The 16942-nt window shown below is 42.8% G+C and overlaps 1 long non-coding RNA gene and 1 pseudogene across 4 annotated transcripts; one reads left to right on the top strand and one right to left on the bottom strand.

The window, feature by feature from the left end:
* Positions 1 to 4804: 4804 nt before the first annotated feature.
* Positions 4805 to 16644, top strand: LOC308581295. Of its 3 annotated transcripts, none has more exons than XR_014004939.1 (4): positions 4805 to 4864; positions 5699 to 9226; positions 9948 to 10105; positions 15665 to 16644. It is a non-coding gene; the product is annotated as an uncharacterized lncRNA (long non-coding RNA). The 3 variants fall into 3 exon arrangements; XR_014004940.1 differs by having other exon boundaries at positions 9948 to 10211; XR_014004938.1 differs by lacking the exon at positions 9948 to 10105.
* On the bottom strand, positions 10205 to 12452 carry LOC308579676 (large ribosomal subunit protein eL32 pseudogene; annotated as a pseudogene). The gene is made up of 2 exons: positions 12392 to 12452; positions 10205 to 11463 (listed from the first exon to the last, which is right to left on the bottom strand). The product of its transcript is annotated as a large ribosomal subunit protein eL32 pseudogene (transcript).
* Positions 16645 to 16942: the final 298 nt, after the last annotated feature.

Here is a 16942-nt window from a genome sequence, read left to right as displayed (position 1 = left end):
GAGACAAGAACAATTACCACTGGGATTTGTGGGTACTGTGGTGGGATAGAGAGGGCGAAATAAATGGGGAGGAGAATAAGAGAGACAACATCATAGGTTCTTTTGTCACGTGTGTCCGCAGACCCGCCAAGTCTCCCTGTTTTCCAGATTTACAGAAGCTGTCCCAGTTTCTGATTTGCTCCCAGAATGTCCCACTTTTCCATAGGATGTCCCTATTTTCACTGGAGAAATGTTGGAGGGTGTAGAGTTATCTGACCCCCAAGCCATCCGAAGGCAGCCCTTTATAGAGTGGCTGGAGGAACCCAGTCAGATGGACGGGGTATAAGTAGTAATACAACAACAACAACAACAAGAAGACATCCCTATTTACACTGGAGAAAAGTTGCAGGGTATGTGTGTGTGTTTATGGGAGAAATGTCCCAGATTCAAATCTCACCTTGGTCATGACCTCACTATTTTATTTATTTATTTTATATACACTAGCGGCCAAAATTGTGGAAACCTTTTGGGAAAAGTGTATTTCTGAGGTTTGATGGCTCATAACACCTGATTGGCTCTCTAAATGCCCATCCTCATCGGCTACATTCAAATGAAGGAAAGCTATTGCATATCAACCTAAGCAAGTTGTGCTTCCTTTTTCTGGTTACTTGGCTATATCTTTTGACAGAATACAGATAATGGAACAAACTTTATTGCATTAAATTCTTCATTAAATTATCTTTGCATATATATGGTATTACTCCAAAAATATATATATGGCATTACTCCAATACCATACACAATATATGGTATTACTCCAAAAAAAAAAAAAAAAAAAAGTGGTGTTATGAGCCATCAAACCTCAGAAATACACTTTCCCCAAAAGGTCTCCACAATTTTGGTCACTAGCGTACCTTATCTTACTGTATAAAACAGTGCACAATAGGGATGCAATATAATAATAAAATCAGTTAAAATATACTCAGGAAATCGGGGACGGGGGGAACCTTACGGAAAATGACTGCTGAAATGAAAATTTAAAAAATCTTTCCCAAGTGCTGGAAGTTCACCAAGTCTGTCCTCAACTGGGAAGGAAATTCCACAGAATATTGAACACAGACATGGCTCTTGGTAGATACAAGCCATGAATGTCTGAGCCGTGGGGTACCACTAACAAGGGGCTCCTCTGAAGATGTCAAGATCGGGCAAGGGCGTAAGGAATCAGGTGGTTCTTAAGGTATCCTGGGAGACTTAAGTCAAACCACCATCTAATTGGTGCTAGGCGATGAGCCTCTGGAGCAAGGTGTAGGAGGTGTTGTGTGTGTGTGCGCGCGCATGTGGAGAGAATGGGATGAGTTTCAAGAGGAATTGGCTCACAGCAAGAAGTAAGTAAGGGAGGTGGATCTAGAAACGTTACCACAGAAGCTAGATCTTGGTTCAATAAGGGAGTGCTTGCAGTTTTCCTTCTCTCCTCATGTTAAAACATCCATTTCTCGAGCAAAGCTTCCAGAGTTATATTTAAGATTATCAGAACATTACATATACATATGACATAAGCAGCACCTAGTTGTGGAATGCATTTTGCTTATGTGTAGAAACCACAACCTGCTTGAAGAACGTAAGTGCATAATAATAATAATAATAATAATAATATTTTTTTATTTATACCCCACCCCTCCTGATTCAGAAAACCAGGCTCAGAGCGGCTAACAACAAATTTAAAACACTTACTTGATGCAACAAAAAACAGCATAAAATACAGTATAAAATGTGAATAACAATAAATTCAGAATTCAAAAATCAATTTAGGGGGAAAACCCATCCAATAAACATTAGATGATCACCAGGGCTAGCTGGCTAAATTAGTGGTGGCATAAATGGTGGTATTTTGACAATGGAGGCTGGTCCACTGGAGTGAATGGGGCCCTGCCCCCATCAACCTCTGTCTGCCTTCATGTACCGTATTGTTCGCTCTATAGGACACACTTTCCCCCCTCCAAAAATGAAGGGGGAAAGTGTGTGCGTCCTATGGGGCGAATGTAGGCTTTCGCTGAAGCCTGGAGAGCGAGAGGGGTCGGTGCGCACTGACCCCTCTCGCGTTCCAGGCTTAAGGAAGCTATCCGCAACCCTGCAGATCCCGGCGGGGACTCCCGCTGGGCTCTGCAGGCTTGCAGATAGCTGCCTGCAGCCCGAACCCTGCCGCCCTACGGAGGCTACAAAGGATGCCCCTGAAGCCTCAAGCCTTTGGAGTGCAGCTGCACTCCAAAGGCTTCAGGGATCTTTGAGGCTGGCGGTGGGGGAAAGCAGCGCTTCCCCCCACCGCCAGCCCCACAAGCTCGGGGAGCAGCGGCAAGGCTGCACGCAACCTTTGCGCTTTTCCCCGACCTGCTCTTGAACACACCTTGTTTTTGAGAGGGAGAACAATAAAATCCCCCCCCCATTCTCCCCCTCCTATGGTCCGGTGCATCCAATAGAGCGAAAAATATGGTACCTCCCACTGGCCTGCCTTCCTGGCATGGCCTGTCTGCTTCCCTATCCTCCTTAAGTCTCAATGCTGCCCTTGCAGAATTCTGCAGGGTAGAAGATGGGCATCAAACTCTGCCTGTCCTGGGCTCTGGCTCCCCCTACTGGGGGCTCCCTGTCTTTTTAAAAATAATAATTTTTATTGGTTTTACAATTTGGTTTTACATTCACAGAAAAAAAATAAAATAAAAAGATATAGAATTCTCCGAATTCTCGGACTTCCATCCTCCCTATTTGCGGAGTCCACTAATAACCATTTTCACTGCATATCATGTTATCCTCCATTTATCCATAAAACTCTATTTTCTCCTATAGTCATTTTCACATTGCAAGTGTTATTTCAATCCTGCCAATGTTTTTAACTGTTTGCAGTGCTCTGTCAAATATATTACAGATTTTCCCCAATCCTTATTAAAGTTTTTATAGTCCTGATTCCTGATTTTTCCAGTCATTTTGGCCATCTCAGCATAGTCCATCAATTTTGCTTTCCAGTCTTCTCTTGTAGGTGTTGTGTCTTCCTTCCATCTTTGGGCTAAGAGCATCCTGGCCATCGTCGCATACATGAATAGTCTTTTGTACTCCCTTGGTACCTCAGCACCTAAAATTCCTAATAAAAATGGATTCTGGTTTCTTAACAAAAGTATTTTGAACGTTTTTTAAAGCTCATTATATATCATCTCCCAGTATTCAAGTAGGTAGCCATATTGGTCTGACACAGTCAAAATAAATTAAAAAATTAAAAAATTGTCCAGTAGCACCTTAGAGACCAAGAAGGCTGATCGCCGAAGAATTGATGCTTTTGAATTATGGTGCTGGAGGAGACACTTGAGAGTCCCATGGACTGCACAAAAATTAAGCTTATCCATTCTGAAGGAAATCAGCCCTGAGTGCTCACTGGAAGGACAGGGCCTGAAGCTGAGGCGCCAATACTTTGGCCACCTCATGAGAAGAGAAGACTCCCTGGAAAAGACCCTGATGCTGGGAAAGATGGAGGGCACAAGGAGAAGGGGACGACAGAGGACGAGATGGTTGGACAGTGTTCTCGAAGTTACCAGCATGAGTTGACCAAGCTGTGGGAGGCAGTGGAAGACAGGAGTGCCTGGCGTGCTCTGGTCCATGGGGTCACGAAGATTCAGACACGACTAAACAACTAAACAACAACAAAAGGTGTTACTGGACAATTTTTTATTTTTTAAAATTTATCTCCCAATAGGTTTGTATTGCCTTAAAGGTCCACCACATAAATTTTTAAAATTTATCTCCCAATAGGTTTGTATTGCCTTAAAGGTCCACCACATATGTTAAAAGGTGTGTGTGTGTGTGGGCTCCCTGCCTTTCACTATACCGGTCCTAATGGGTACCAGTTACCACTGCAACTCATACTGTTGTATTTTCTCAGTACTGCCCTTTTAGCCCTCTGCCTGCTAGGCAAAAGCCTCTACTGATGCTCTCTGAGGTAAGGGAGTGGGGCTGAGCAGTTAGATCTCACTCAGCCGACGTGTGAGGGATACACAATGTATTGTGACCATAGGAGAGCAGCCTTCACTCAGAAGAGAATCACTCAGAGTAGATCCTTGCATAATAAGGGCAGCCATCTTGGAATTGGCAGCGTTACATTGCTGGCCACGTGTTTCTTGGGAGTTCCTCATCCTTATTATCCCCTCGGCCTGTGGGTACCTCTAGATTGGTGGCCCCTGGTGCTACAAAATAATTGTACTCCCATGGTAAGCTATATGTGGAATTGGAACTGTACACATTCATCCCTGTCATGTTCCAGACACTCTGAGAACATAAAATGAACCCTGCCGTGTTATATATTGAAGTTCTAACCCTGGCCACCAGGGGGTATTGTGTATATAGTTTTCACTCAGGTCCACGTCAGTTAATTTAGGCGGGAAACCCTGGGGTGTTGCTGTTACAATGTTGACAGCCGGCTGCCTATAAAAGCAGGCCGGCTGAGCTGTTCAGCTCAGTTCAGTTCCAGCTTACTTATAAAGAACTACTTGGAGACATCTCTGTGTCGTCTGATACGTCCACCCACTATTTAATACTGGTGACGAAGATGGGATGGATGGACTTCAGAGCACAGCCAGATTCGGTCACTCACTGAGTGGAATCACTAATATGCTGGATCAGGCCAATGGCTCATCTAGTCCAGCATTCTGTTCTCACAGTAGCCAGCCAGGTGTCTGTGGCAAACTCGCCAAGAAGACCTAAAGAGAAAGATGATGGGGTGACACAGTGGAGCAAAATGGGGAACCACCACACCAACCTCAGCCCGGACACAGGCCCAGCGCCGAGGGCCTTCTGTCAGTTCCCTCACTGCGAGGTTACAGGGAACCAGGTGAAAGTTCTCTGTAAAGTGTGTGGAGGCAGGTGTGGAGGATTCCCTGGTCCTGAATGGGGTAACTGTGCCCCTGAAGGACCAGGTACGCAGCCTGGGAGTCATTTTGGACTCATAGCTGTCCATGGAGGCGCAGGTTAAATCCGTGTCCAGGGCAGCTGTGTACCAGCTCCATCTGGTACGCAGGCTGAGACCCTATCTGCCCGCGGACTGCCTCGCCAGAGTGGTGCATGCTCTAGTTATCTCCCGCTTGGACTACTGCAATGCGCTCTACGTGGGGCTACCTTTGAAGGTGACCCGGAAACTACAACTAATCCAGAATGCAGCAGCCAGACTGGTGACTGGGAGCGGCCGCCGAGACCATATAACACCGGTCTTGAAAGACCTACATTGGCTCCCAGTACGTTTCCGAGCACAATTCAAAGTGTTGGTCCTGACCTTTAAAGCCTTAAATGGCCTCGGTCCAGTATACCTGAAGGAGCGTCTCCACCTCCATTGTTCTACCCGGACACTGAGGTCCAGCACCGAGGGCCTTTTGGCGGTTCCCTCACTGCGAGAAGCTAAGTTACAGGGAACCAGGCAGAGGGCCTTCTCGGTAGTGGCGCCCTCCCTGTGGAACGCCCTCCCACCAGATGTGAAAGAGAACAACTACCAGACTTTTAGAAGACATCTGAAGGCAGCCCTGTTTAGGGAAGCTTTTAATGTTTGATGTATCACAGTATTTTAATATTCTTTTGGAAGCCGCCCAGAGTGGCTGGGGAAACCCAGCCAGATGGGTAGGGTATAAATAATAAATTATTATTATTATTATTATTATTATTATTATTATTATTATTATTATTATTATTAAAGTGAGGTTACAGGGAACCAGGCAGAGGGCCTTCTTGGTGATGGCACCTGCCCTGTGGAATGCTCTCTCAACAGATGTCAAGGAAATAAACAACCACCCAACTTTTAGAAGGCAGCCCTGTTTAGGGAAGTTTTTAATGTTTGACGTTTTATCGTGTTTTTGATATTTTGTTCGGAGCCGCCCAGAGTGGCTGGGGAAACTCAGCCAGATGGGCGGGGTATAAATAAATTATTATTATTATTATTATTATTATTATTATTATTATTATTATTATTATTATTATTAACCAGTCTCTGATTCAAGTAGGTAGCCGTGTTGGTCTGCTGCAGTCGAAATAAATTAAAGCAATTCTTTTAGAAGATAGTTAAAAAGACTTCTTAAAAACCTTAAAATTCCCTTAACAGAATCAAGTCTTCAAAAAAGTTATATGATCTAAGAAAGTCTTTAAAAGAATTCTTCCAAAAGAGTTTAAAAATTATAATGTAGCACCTTAGAGACCAACTGAGTAGTTTTAGGTATGAGCTTTTGTGTGGTGTGCATGCACACTTTTCCAGATACTTCAGATACTATTCTGATTAATAGACAAACTAACCCTCATGAACTCCAGCCAGCATATTATCAGGTATAGTTAGAGTCCAACAACATCAGGAAGGCTACAGCTTCCCTCAGCCCAGCAATTTTCAATCTTTTTAGACTGCGGACTAACTTGTAACCCAAACATGCATGCAGGGACCCATATCTTTTAATTTTTTTTACCATATATCTGTATGGTCGTAGTGCAGCTGTTATGACCCACCCCAGTTGTGGGTCTCACTGGGCCACCCGTGAAAGACCAATGACTAGGGATGGGGGTGGGTGGGATTCAATTCAGCACATATTTTAAGCAGAAGCCATCAAATCCACACATTTGGAAACAGTATGCAAATTGAAACACAGCTGGTCTTTCAGAATTCGCACTTAGCTGCATTTTGTGACGCACTTCTCCAACCAGCCAGTGTTTACAAGAATGCACGTATCAGGGGAAACTGTGTGTAAAAAGGAAGATATAAGTGAAAATAGATAGATAGATGCTGTTATGTACTGAAGTTCTCACCCTGGGCCAGTGGGGGAATACTGTAGATAGTTTTCACTCAGGTCCACATATGCAAATAAGGGATTGAAAGTGACATTCAGTGATTGGATAGTTACAGAAAGTGGTTACTGTTGCATTGTAGTGGAGCTCTATATAAGCAGGCTGGCTGAACCCTTCAGTTCAATTCAGTTCTGGCCTGTGAATAAACAAGAGCTGTTTGAAGAATAGCTGTATCATCTGATATGTTCACCCACAACTTAACAGATGCATCGTATAAGGGGAAACTGGTGGCAAAAATGTATATATTAGTCAAAACTGCATACAAAGCTATGTGCATTGGGAGAAGATTGCACTAAAATGCTAATGAGTTCTCAAGAGGATATTTTTAAATAAATAAATAAATACTACTCAAATGTGGGGAACTGATTTTAAGATTGGAAAAATGAGAAATGGAGGGAACCAAGATTTGCAGAGCTTTCCATTCCTAAAATGACCTAGACAATACTGGGGCCCATCTATAGCTGAACAATGCCTTCATTGACTGTAAGGCTGCTCCCTATGTTCCTGTCTTTTAACATCCCCCTTCTCATCTGCACATGGGTATAATAATGCTGCTCACACATTCATATCAATGTGCCTTGGTCTTGAACTGCCTTAAAAACAAGTCTAGTCTCTGTTTTATTTTCTCCAGGAGGTGGCAATGGAGAGACACACAACCAGTAGATATGATACTCTCCACTAGAGGGCAGTAGACACTCACAAATATAACCATTTCCCTCTTGGTTGCAGAAGCAAATCAGACTTTTCTCTTGTGTGAAATTATGGTGGTCGTTTCCAGACTGTCACTATTTTGTAGGTGCACCGTGCATGCCAGCAAATTCAGGTTTTAGAGTCAAAGATGGTTTGGTGCTTTGAAGCTGGAAATGTATGCACAAACGATTATATTCATAAATTGTGCATTAGAGCAGAGAAAATGCAGTTCATGTTAACATATTTTATGGGGAGCTTCTTGTACAATTCCCACTTCTTGGAACAGGTGATGCCCAGCACTATCAAAGTTGAGTGTCTCATAAGAACACATTCTGTGCGCTCAAATTATCTTCTTTTCTTAGTCGTCACTCAAATTCCAAAATAGCCTGGACCTAAGCTGCATCAAAAGCTGCATGCTGAAATAAAAGATCTCCCCATGCTCTCCCCTCTTCAAATCTGGGAATTTCTCCCATGGGCTTGCTTTCATTTCTCAGGAAAGAAGGGGAGATGGGGGAGGTTGTGTGTTGAACTTTTAGGGGGAAAACAGGGCAATGGAGCTACACAAATGCTGGGAACTGCCTAATTCACCTTGACATGCTTGTTAATGATGCAATCCAATTCAGGAGGAATTTGAGCAATCTGTCATGAATCAGCCAAATTCACTATGTTAATCAGGCTGCACACAAACAATGGTCATTCCTAGTATTTGCAAATAGTCTCTGGATATTCTGCAAATATTGGATGATCAGTTATCCACATCTGATATTCCAAGAGTTATGAAATTTCATTGCACTGCGTTGCATTTCAAAATTAGGGCTGATTTTATTTTTTTTAAGTTACACTCTATTTTCTTATGTGCACCCATCAGATAAGCTCTTCTAGATGGTGCAAGGAGTAGCCAGTATACCATCAAAGTATAGTGCTGGGGATCATCGAAGAAACCAACTTTATTTCTTCATTATTACAATCTGGGGAAAAACACCATTAGAACCGTCAGTAACAGCAACAAATGGACCATTAACGCTATCAAGTGAGCCATTTCTTCTTTTCTGAAAACAAAACCACAGTACAGTCATACCTTGGGTTACAGATGCTTCGGGTTGTGCGATTTTGGGATGCGCACTGCGCCAAACCCGGAAGTACCGGAACGGGTTACTTCTGGGTTTCGGCGCTTGCACAGAAGCGCTAAATTATGCTTTGAGCGTGCGCAGAAGTGCTGAATTGTGACCCGCGTGTGCGCAGATGCGCGGGTCATGGGTTGCGAACGCTGCGGCTTGCGAATGTGCCTCCCGCACAGATCACGTTCGCAACCCGAGCATCCACTGTATAAGATTTTAGAGGAGGGAAAGACAGCCAAAAGCTGTGTTTACAAATAGTTCACTAATAAAGGAACTTCAGAAGGCAAATATACCTACACCCTATTATGCTGGCTAGCTTCATCCCCTGCTCTGCTAGTAGCTCAGCTTGGGCTTGGATCCCATCCCCATCTCCAGATCTCTCTAAGCATCCTACAATTGGTAGCAGAACCAGCTGGTTCCCAGGATGCAGAGCTCCATGGCAACCCAACATGGTAGCCAAAGCATCTCCATGGCGACCAGCCAGAGGTAAGTGAATTGGCCCACCTAGGCCTCTGTATCAGCAAACACAGGGAGGCCTAGGCAATCTACATTTGGAATAAGGAAACTCAAAAGGTTCCTGGGAGGCTGAGGTGAGAGGGAGGAGATCCCAGGAAATCCACCTGCATGTTTAAAGAGACAAAAATATATATGTTCAAATATATAAAAGGATGTCACATAGAGGAGGGAGAAAGGTTGTTTTCTGCTGCTCCAGAGAAGCGGACACGGAGCAATGGATCCAAACTACAAGAAAGAAGATTCCACCTAAACATTAGGAAGAACTTCCTGACAGTAAGAGCTGTTTGACAGTGGAATTTGCTGCCAAGGAGTGTGGTGGAGTCTCCTACTTTGGAGGTCTTTAAGCAGAGGCTTGACAACCATATGTCAGGAGTGCTCTGATGGTGTTTCCTGCTTGGCAGGGGGTTGGACTCGATGGCCCTTGTGGTCTCTTCCAACTCTATGATTCTATGATTCTATGAAAAACAAAACAAAACCCCTGCCCAGCCTTACATCTGATCATCCTATTAAAACTTTGCCCTCATCCCATGTTTAATCTCCTGGATGGAAGCTTTTTTGGGGGTGGGGTAGGGTTCTGGCAAGTTCCGGCTAAAAAAAAAGCCTTGCTTATACATGAATTTACAAATCAATGAAATAAAAGTAAGCAGTGCCTTGAACTGAGCACAGGAAAGGAAAGCGCATGTACAGTTTTGAGCATTGGCAAAAAGTGTACATTCAACAGTCATAATGAAACCGGTGGCCTAATCGCTGACATCCCTAAGCAAATGAAAACCTTCCTCTGATCTTTTCTTGCAGCATGATCAACAGTCAGAACTCAAATAATCAGATGATTCATTGTTAGCTTTGTTTCGCCGCCTTCAGTGATCTTACGGATCAGGGATCTCACAGCCTGCATTGTTGTCATCAAGTCAAAGTCTGGAGAACATCTGGCAACCAGTCCAGGAACGCTTGGGGTGAGCCCAAGAATGTGAGATTTCAGAAAGCAAAAGAGCATTTGCGGTTTTCACAGGAAAGCCTGAAAATATGTGAACCATATCTTCTTCGAGGCTATAAACAGAGGTGATGAGGCATACACAACGCAAAGACTCGCTCTTCCCCACATTTTCAGTGGCCTGTGGCAAGGCGTTCCGAATTATGAACAAACTATTAGGTAGTGGGTGGACATAGCAGACGACACAGAGATTTCTCCAAGTACAGTGGTACCTCAGGTTACATACGCTTCAGGTTACAGACTCTGCTAACCCAGAAATAGTGCTTCAGGTTAAGAACTTTGCTTCAGGATAAGAACAGAAATCGGGCTCCAGCGGCGCGGCAGCAGCAGGAGGCCCCATTAGCTAAAGTGGTGCTTCAGGTTAAGAACAGTTTCAGGTTAAGTACAGACCTCCGGAACGAATTAAGTACTTAACCCGAGGTACCACTGTAGTTCTTTATAAGTAAGCTGAGTAAACTGAACTGAACAGCAAACAGCTCAGCCAGCCTGCTTTTATAGGCTGTCAACATTGTAACAACAACAGCCCAGGGTTTCCCGCCTAAATTAACTGATGTGGACCTGAGTGAAAACTACATACACAATCCCCCCCCCCGGTGGCCAGGGTGAGAACTCCAATACATAACACAAACAAATGTTACATATTTGCTTATTATGCCTGATAGATTCTCTTTCAGCTAGTCGTAAGGAGGAGTAAGGAGCTATAGAGCACAAAAAGCTGAATAGGAAAGATCTCTACACATCCGATCAATACTTTCTGTACTAAGAAATGCAGACTGACAGGATTCCACTCCAGTTGGTTTCTACATGTGGAACCAGCGAGAGACGGACCATTTTATCCTTATTAAATATGGATTTATTTATTTTTAGTGTTGCAGCACCCATACTTGGGAACTCCCTAATTTTTTTTTAAACTTTTTGACATTTCATTAAATACAGTTGTACAAGAGCAACTCTTTATTCATTCTCCTCACTGTGAAGTCTGGCAGTTGGCTGGGTAATTTTGATAGCAAGCTGAGCTGCTCTTTTAACAATGACTTTCCAATTCTTGGACGAAACATTGTGAGAAATCTCTGCGCCGTGGACAAAGAATTTTCTGAATCCTGAAGGCAACATGTGCTTTGTCTTCTTACTACTGCCATGCCCAATGTCGGGCCTCAAGATTTGGCCCTGGAACCTTCTGCAGACTCTGTTGTCAATACCTGCGAGCCTGTGCCAGTTACGCTGAATCATAGTGATCAGACTGATGGCAGATGAACTTCTTGATCCTCTTTTTGATTATTTTAGACTTGGTGGGAGGTCTGAGGGCCAGCCTAATGTCTGCTAGAGAATGGCAGCACCCACGCAGATAGAGAGCACAGAGAGGAAGTGGAACTCCCTGCCTATTGATTTCAGGCATTATGTTTTATGTATACAGTGGTACCTCGGGTTAAGTACTTAATTCGTTCCGGAGGTCCGTACTTAACCCGAAACTGTTCTTAACCTGAAGCACCACTTTAGCTAATGGGGCCTCCTGCTGCCGCCGCGCTGCCAGAGCACAATTTCCGTTCTCATCCTGAAGCAAAGTTCTTAACCTGAAGCAATATTTCTGGGTTAACGGAGTCTTTAAACTGAAGCGTATGTAACCTGAAGCGTATGTAACCCGAGGTACCACTGTACTGTTAAGCCACTCAGAGTGGCTGGGGAAACCCAGCCAGATGGGCGGGTTATAAATAATAAAATTATTATTATTATTATTATTATTATTATTATTATTATTATTATTATTCCTTCCACACCTGCTAAAAGCAATTTAGTCTAGGCAAACCTATCTGAGCATGTGGAAGCTGCCATGTGTTTGTATGTGTTTATCATTAATTGTTTTTGAGTGTTGTTGTTTTTAACTGTTCTTTTAACTGATATTCTTATTGGTTTGTTCTTTTTGGGAACTGCATTTAGATTTTTGTGATAATCAAGCAGTATATAAATGTGGCATAAGTAAACTCCTTCACCTCAAGCTGCATAACAACAGCAACAACAGTTTTATTATTTGTACCCCGCTCATCTGACTGGGTTGCCCCAGCCACTATGGGTGTCTTCCAGCATATATAAAAACATAACAAAACATTAAACATTAAAATCTTCCCTATACAGGGCTGCCTTCAGATGTCTTCTAAAAGTCGTATGGTAACTTGGCCCGGCCCTGTTTTCTTCACACTCTTCAGACATTCAGGGGCAAGGAAAATGTATCTCATTAGCGAGAATTACAAACCTCTGCCCCAAAGCTGCTGTGGCCTCTTTGGGAGTTTTTCACTTGTGAGGCTTAAAGTCATTCTTGCTTCAGTTGCTCTGTAAGTCAAAGATAAATAACTGCATTGGCTGGGATGCCCACTTGCAATACAAATGCATTTCCTTCGCTTTGTAATCCTCATTGCAATCATCAGACATTAATATAAATGAAAATGTAAACCTTAAGTATAAAAGTGGCTGTGCAATGCAACCTAAGCATGTTTAATTAGACATGAGACCCGTTGGGTAAATTTGCTTTGGATTAAGAGACTGAGACATAATAGTGCGGACTTTGGGAGCAATCTGCTTAGTCAACTGCATGATGTTGACAGCGAAGCCGACAAATTTGCCATGCAAATATTCACAATCTAGTTTGTCTCATAAGGTGTTGTAGAGCTCATCTTGGCATGCATTTGGCCAGGGCAACCCCATTCTGAGCCATAATACACCGTGCATGAATCAGCAAGGATCACCAGGGTTTTCCCCTTCACTAGTTAAACTGGAGACAACCTTACGCCCTGCGTTGCACACCAGCACACACAAAAAAGTGCTTTGGACATGACGATGACATGATCTCATCAGTCTCTTAGCAAAATCCTTCTACGACCCCTAGACATTTCTAATGACGGCTTACAGGGGTGGAACTTTAACATTTGCTTCTAAATTGAAAATTTGACACTCACCACTTTTGAGACACATCAAGCCAGTGTGGTGTAGTGGTTAAGAGCGGTGGACTCGTAATCTGGTGAACTGGGTTCGCTTCCCCGCTCCTCCACATGCAGCTGCTGGGTGGCCTTGGGCTAGTCACACTTCTCTGAAATCTCTTAGTCCCACTCACCTCACAGAGTGTTTGTTGTGGGGGAGGTAGGGAAAGGAGAATGTTAGCCGCTTTGAGACTCCTTCGGGTAGTGATAAAGCGGGATATCAAATCCAAACTCCTCCTCTTCTTCTTCTTCCCCTCCCTCCCCCCAATATTTCACTTTTTCACTAATTTTATCAATTTAGTTTCTCTGGAAATTTCAGATCTACTTCCAGTTCTGTTTTGTTTCAGGGGCAGCTCTTAACTGTAAGCTCCTTGGGGAGAGAACCTACACTACTTCTTCTTCTTCTTCTTCTTCTTCTTCTTCTTCTTCTTCTTCTTCTTCTTCCGTTTTTATTGAGTTTTACAATTTTTACATTATACTTTTCAAATAACAAAAAAGTAATACAATTCTTTGACCCCAACCCAACTTCCCTCAACTTCTCTTTCTGGGTTTTTTTTTACATATTAACTTCCCCTGCTTACTATATTATATCTTCATTTTCTATTCTTTCTATCAATATTGTTATTCTCTTCTCATTTTAACATCATCTATGTAATTTCTGTATTAATTTTATTAATTGTAAGTGTTTATTCAAACCCTGCCAGTGAGTTCATTTCTTTACATTGCCTCTGTAAGATACATCATATATGGTTCCCAGTCTTTTTAAAACTCTATGTTGTCTTTGTCTCGGAGTCTTTCAGTTAGCTTCGCCATTTCAGCACATTCTACCAGCTTTTCTTGCCATTGGTCTTTGGTATTTCATCACTTTTCCGTCATTGAGCTAGCATTCTCCTAGCTGCAGTTGTAGCATGGATAAGAAGTTTCTTCTTCTCTTTTGGCATATCTTGACCTGAAATGCCTAATAAAAAAAACTTCTGGTCTTCTTCTTCTTCTTCTTCTTCTTCTTCTTCTTCTTCTTCTTCTTCTTCTTCTTCTTCTTCTTCTTCACCATTAAACACCAAAAAACACTGAAGGCACTATATGCCCATATAATAAGAATGCAAATCAAAGAGCTTCTCTACTAACTAGTAAGTTTCCAGGGACTCCTGTTTGAGCATCTTAGTCTAACTCCTTATCACTAGCTGTGTCCTGTTGACAAACCTCTTCCCAGCGGCTGTTATTGCCCTGGCTCTCCTGGTTTTTCTCTGACTCAGCATCCTATGCCCTGTACAGGTCTGAGTGACTCCCCGATATGCTGACACACATTTCCTGCCACCCCTCCCCCCAGTAGACTTTGTTAGGATGCCTGGAAAGTTGCTTCCACTGTGGGTGGAGATGGAGCTATTTGAGAAACTCCCACAGCTCTGGTTTATCTGGTCCTTGAGGGTTTATAAGCCAGGCAGAGCCCTCAAAGCACCAAAGCCGTGAGCTTCCCAGAGGAGTGACTGCTGCTTTCCTGAGGGAGCCAAAGACAACATCTCTCAGCCTTTAGGTATAGCCATTATCATGGGTATCAGAGTGAGCTTGGGGGTACTGTAGTGTGTTTGACAGTAAAGGTATTTAAATTTCTATAATATAAATGATTCAGTGGAACAGCTCTGAACAGTTCTATTTGCAGTTTTTATGGCTTTTAGATCTTTTTAAATAATAATAATAATAGCAAAGATAAAGACTCCTAAGAATATATTATGTTCTTCATATAAGGAGTGTAACAAGAAATAAATACATGGCTACGTTTTATCTTAGCGATTAATGTTTCTAACAGTGATGAAGAGAGTTCATTTTTCCCCTGCAAACATATTGGCTTGCAGTGACTTCTAGAGAAATATGTTAGCACGTACAGTTTAACTGCAGGAAGGTAATTTCTGAGTGTAAGATGGCTGCTTGGATAACTGGCTACTTGCAAAAATGTGGGATTAAAGGGCTTCCTTTTTCTTTTTTGAAATAAATTTTGATTTGATTTTCAAGGATATATGCACATAACAAAATCAATTCCAAATCCAAATACCGAGATTACTCTGAATCTCCTGATTTCCTCCCATCCCTTCCATGATACTGTTTTCCACTGCATATCAATACTTCTCCAATTTTTAGTCTTTCTAAATTATCCATACATTCTGTTACATTACAAGTGTGTTTAAAATCCTGCCCATGTTTTAACCTGCTTACAATGATCTTGTATATAAATTATAAACTTTCCCCACTCTTTTTTTAAAGTTATTATCTTCTTGGTTCCTGAGCTTCCCAGTTAGTTTCACCATTTTGGCATAGTCTATCAACTTGATTTAATCCCCCGGGGAAGGGGATTCAAGGTCTCCCTGATAGGTTTGAGTCTTTGCATATAGGAAATTAGGCAATGGTTTGAATTCAGTCTGTTTGGAAAGTACATGGTACTACAAATGCTTTTTTAAACTCTTGCATTTATGACTGCTTTGTGCTAGATTCTATCAGCACATTTTATAATCCCAGATGTTGCAAAAGATCTTCACCTTCTCCCCTTCTGGATTCTCTAGCTCTGCACCCTCCTGTGGTGGCTCAACATGTCTTCAAGTCACCCAGGGCCTGGCCCTTCCGGATCAAGAGGAGTCCCTCCTGTGCCGAAACCCGACAATCCATTGGTTCCTGTCCCAGAGAAACCTTGGCCTGTGGGACCACCCAAGCCTGAAGGCCCTCAACCACTGGGGCCTTTGGTGCCTGGGAAGCCATGGCCAGAAGGCCCCCCTACATCTCCTGATCCTGGACACCCAAGGTCACCACAACCACCAACACCTTTAGGGCCTAACAAACCACAACCGTTTCCTGGACCATCCAGTCCTCCTAAGCCACCGCTGCCTGATGACCCTTTTCTACCATCTCCTCTGATGCCTGTTGCACCTTGGCCACCACTGCCAGAGTGGGATGATTCAGGGAAACCTCCTAAACAACCCTCTGATGAGGATTAATTTTTACATAGCAAGGTTCTCCAGGGTTCTCCTGCGGCTGATATAGAACCATACCTTCTATTTACCACACACACATGCATTCCGGTGTCAGCAATGCGTATTCCAAGTCCAGACTGGCTCCTGTTGTAAATCTTTCCTGAATAGCTCTTGGAAGTTGAGTGACAACTGGAAAAAGAAGATAACTCACCCTGTCATTGAAGATACAATTCAGCTTTGGTGAATTGCAGAGCAAATTCCAGCCGCCGTTCAATCGAACTATCCTGTAATGTTGCATTTTTACCTGAAGTGCAGTTATGTCTATTTGTTTATATGATACATGTATACATTATCTGTCTCTCTCTACCTACCTACCCAACTCTTCCGTCTATCAAGAACTATTTTCTGTAGTATGCCACCCACTTGATTACAAGCGAGAAGACAATTATGACTGCTTCTTGCACAATAAAAAACTCCAAATAAAATATTTGCATTAGAAATATCTATTGTTTGCTCTAATGCAATCTTCTCTGCATGTTTGCACAGCCATAATAAAACATCTGCCCAGCCCTTGCAACCATCCAAACAGTCTATTCTTCCTGGCCTGAATATTTATGGATGCACTCATGAAAGGTAATAATTATCAAAAGAGAAGTTTTTAATGTCTGATGTTTTAATGTATTTTTAATCTTCTGTTGGAAGCCTCCCAGAGTGGCGGGGAAACCCAGCCAGATGGGTGGAGTATAAATAAACTATTACTACTACTACTACTACTACCAGTTAACAGGGCGGGTTTAGTGGCTCAGAATCTGGGCTTGCAAACCCAGTGAGTAGAGGTGTACCAAATCCATTCCAGATTTATTAGCAAATGAT

The sequence above is a fragment of the Podarcis bocagei genome, assembly GCF_964188305.1.
Source record: "Podarcis bocagei genome assembly, chromosome: 2".
Lineage (NCBI taxonomy): Eukaryota > Metazoa > Chordata > Lepidosauria > Squamata > Lacertidae > Podarcis > Podarcis bocagei.
Note: the sequence above shows the minus strand (reverse complement) of the source record. Positions and strands in the feature narration are given on the sequence as shown.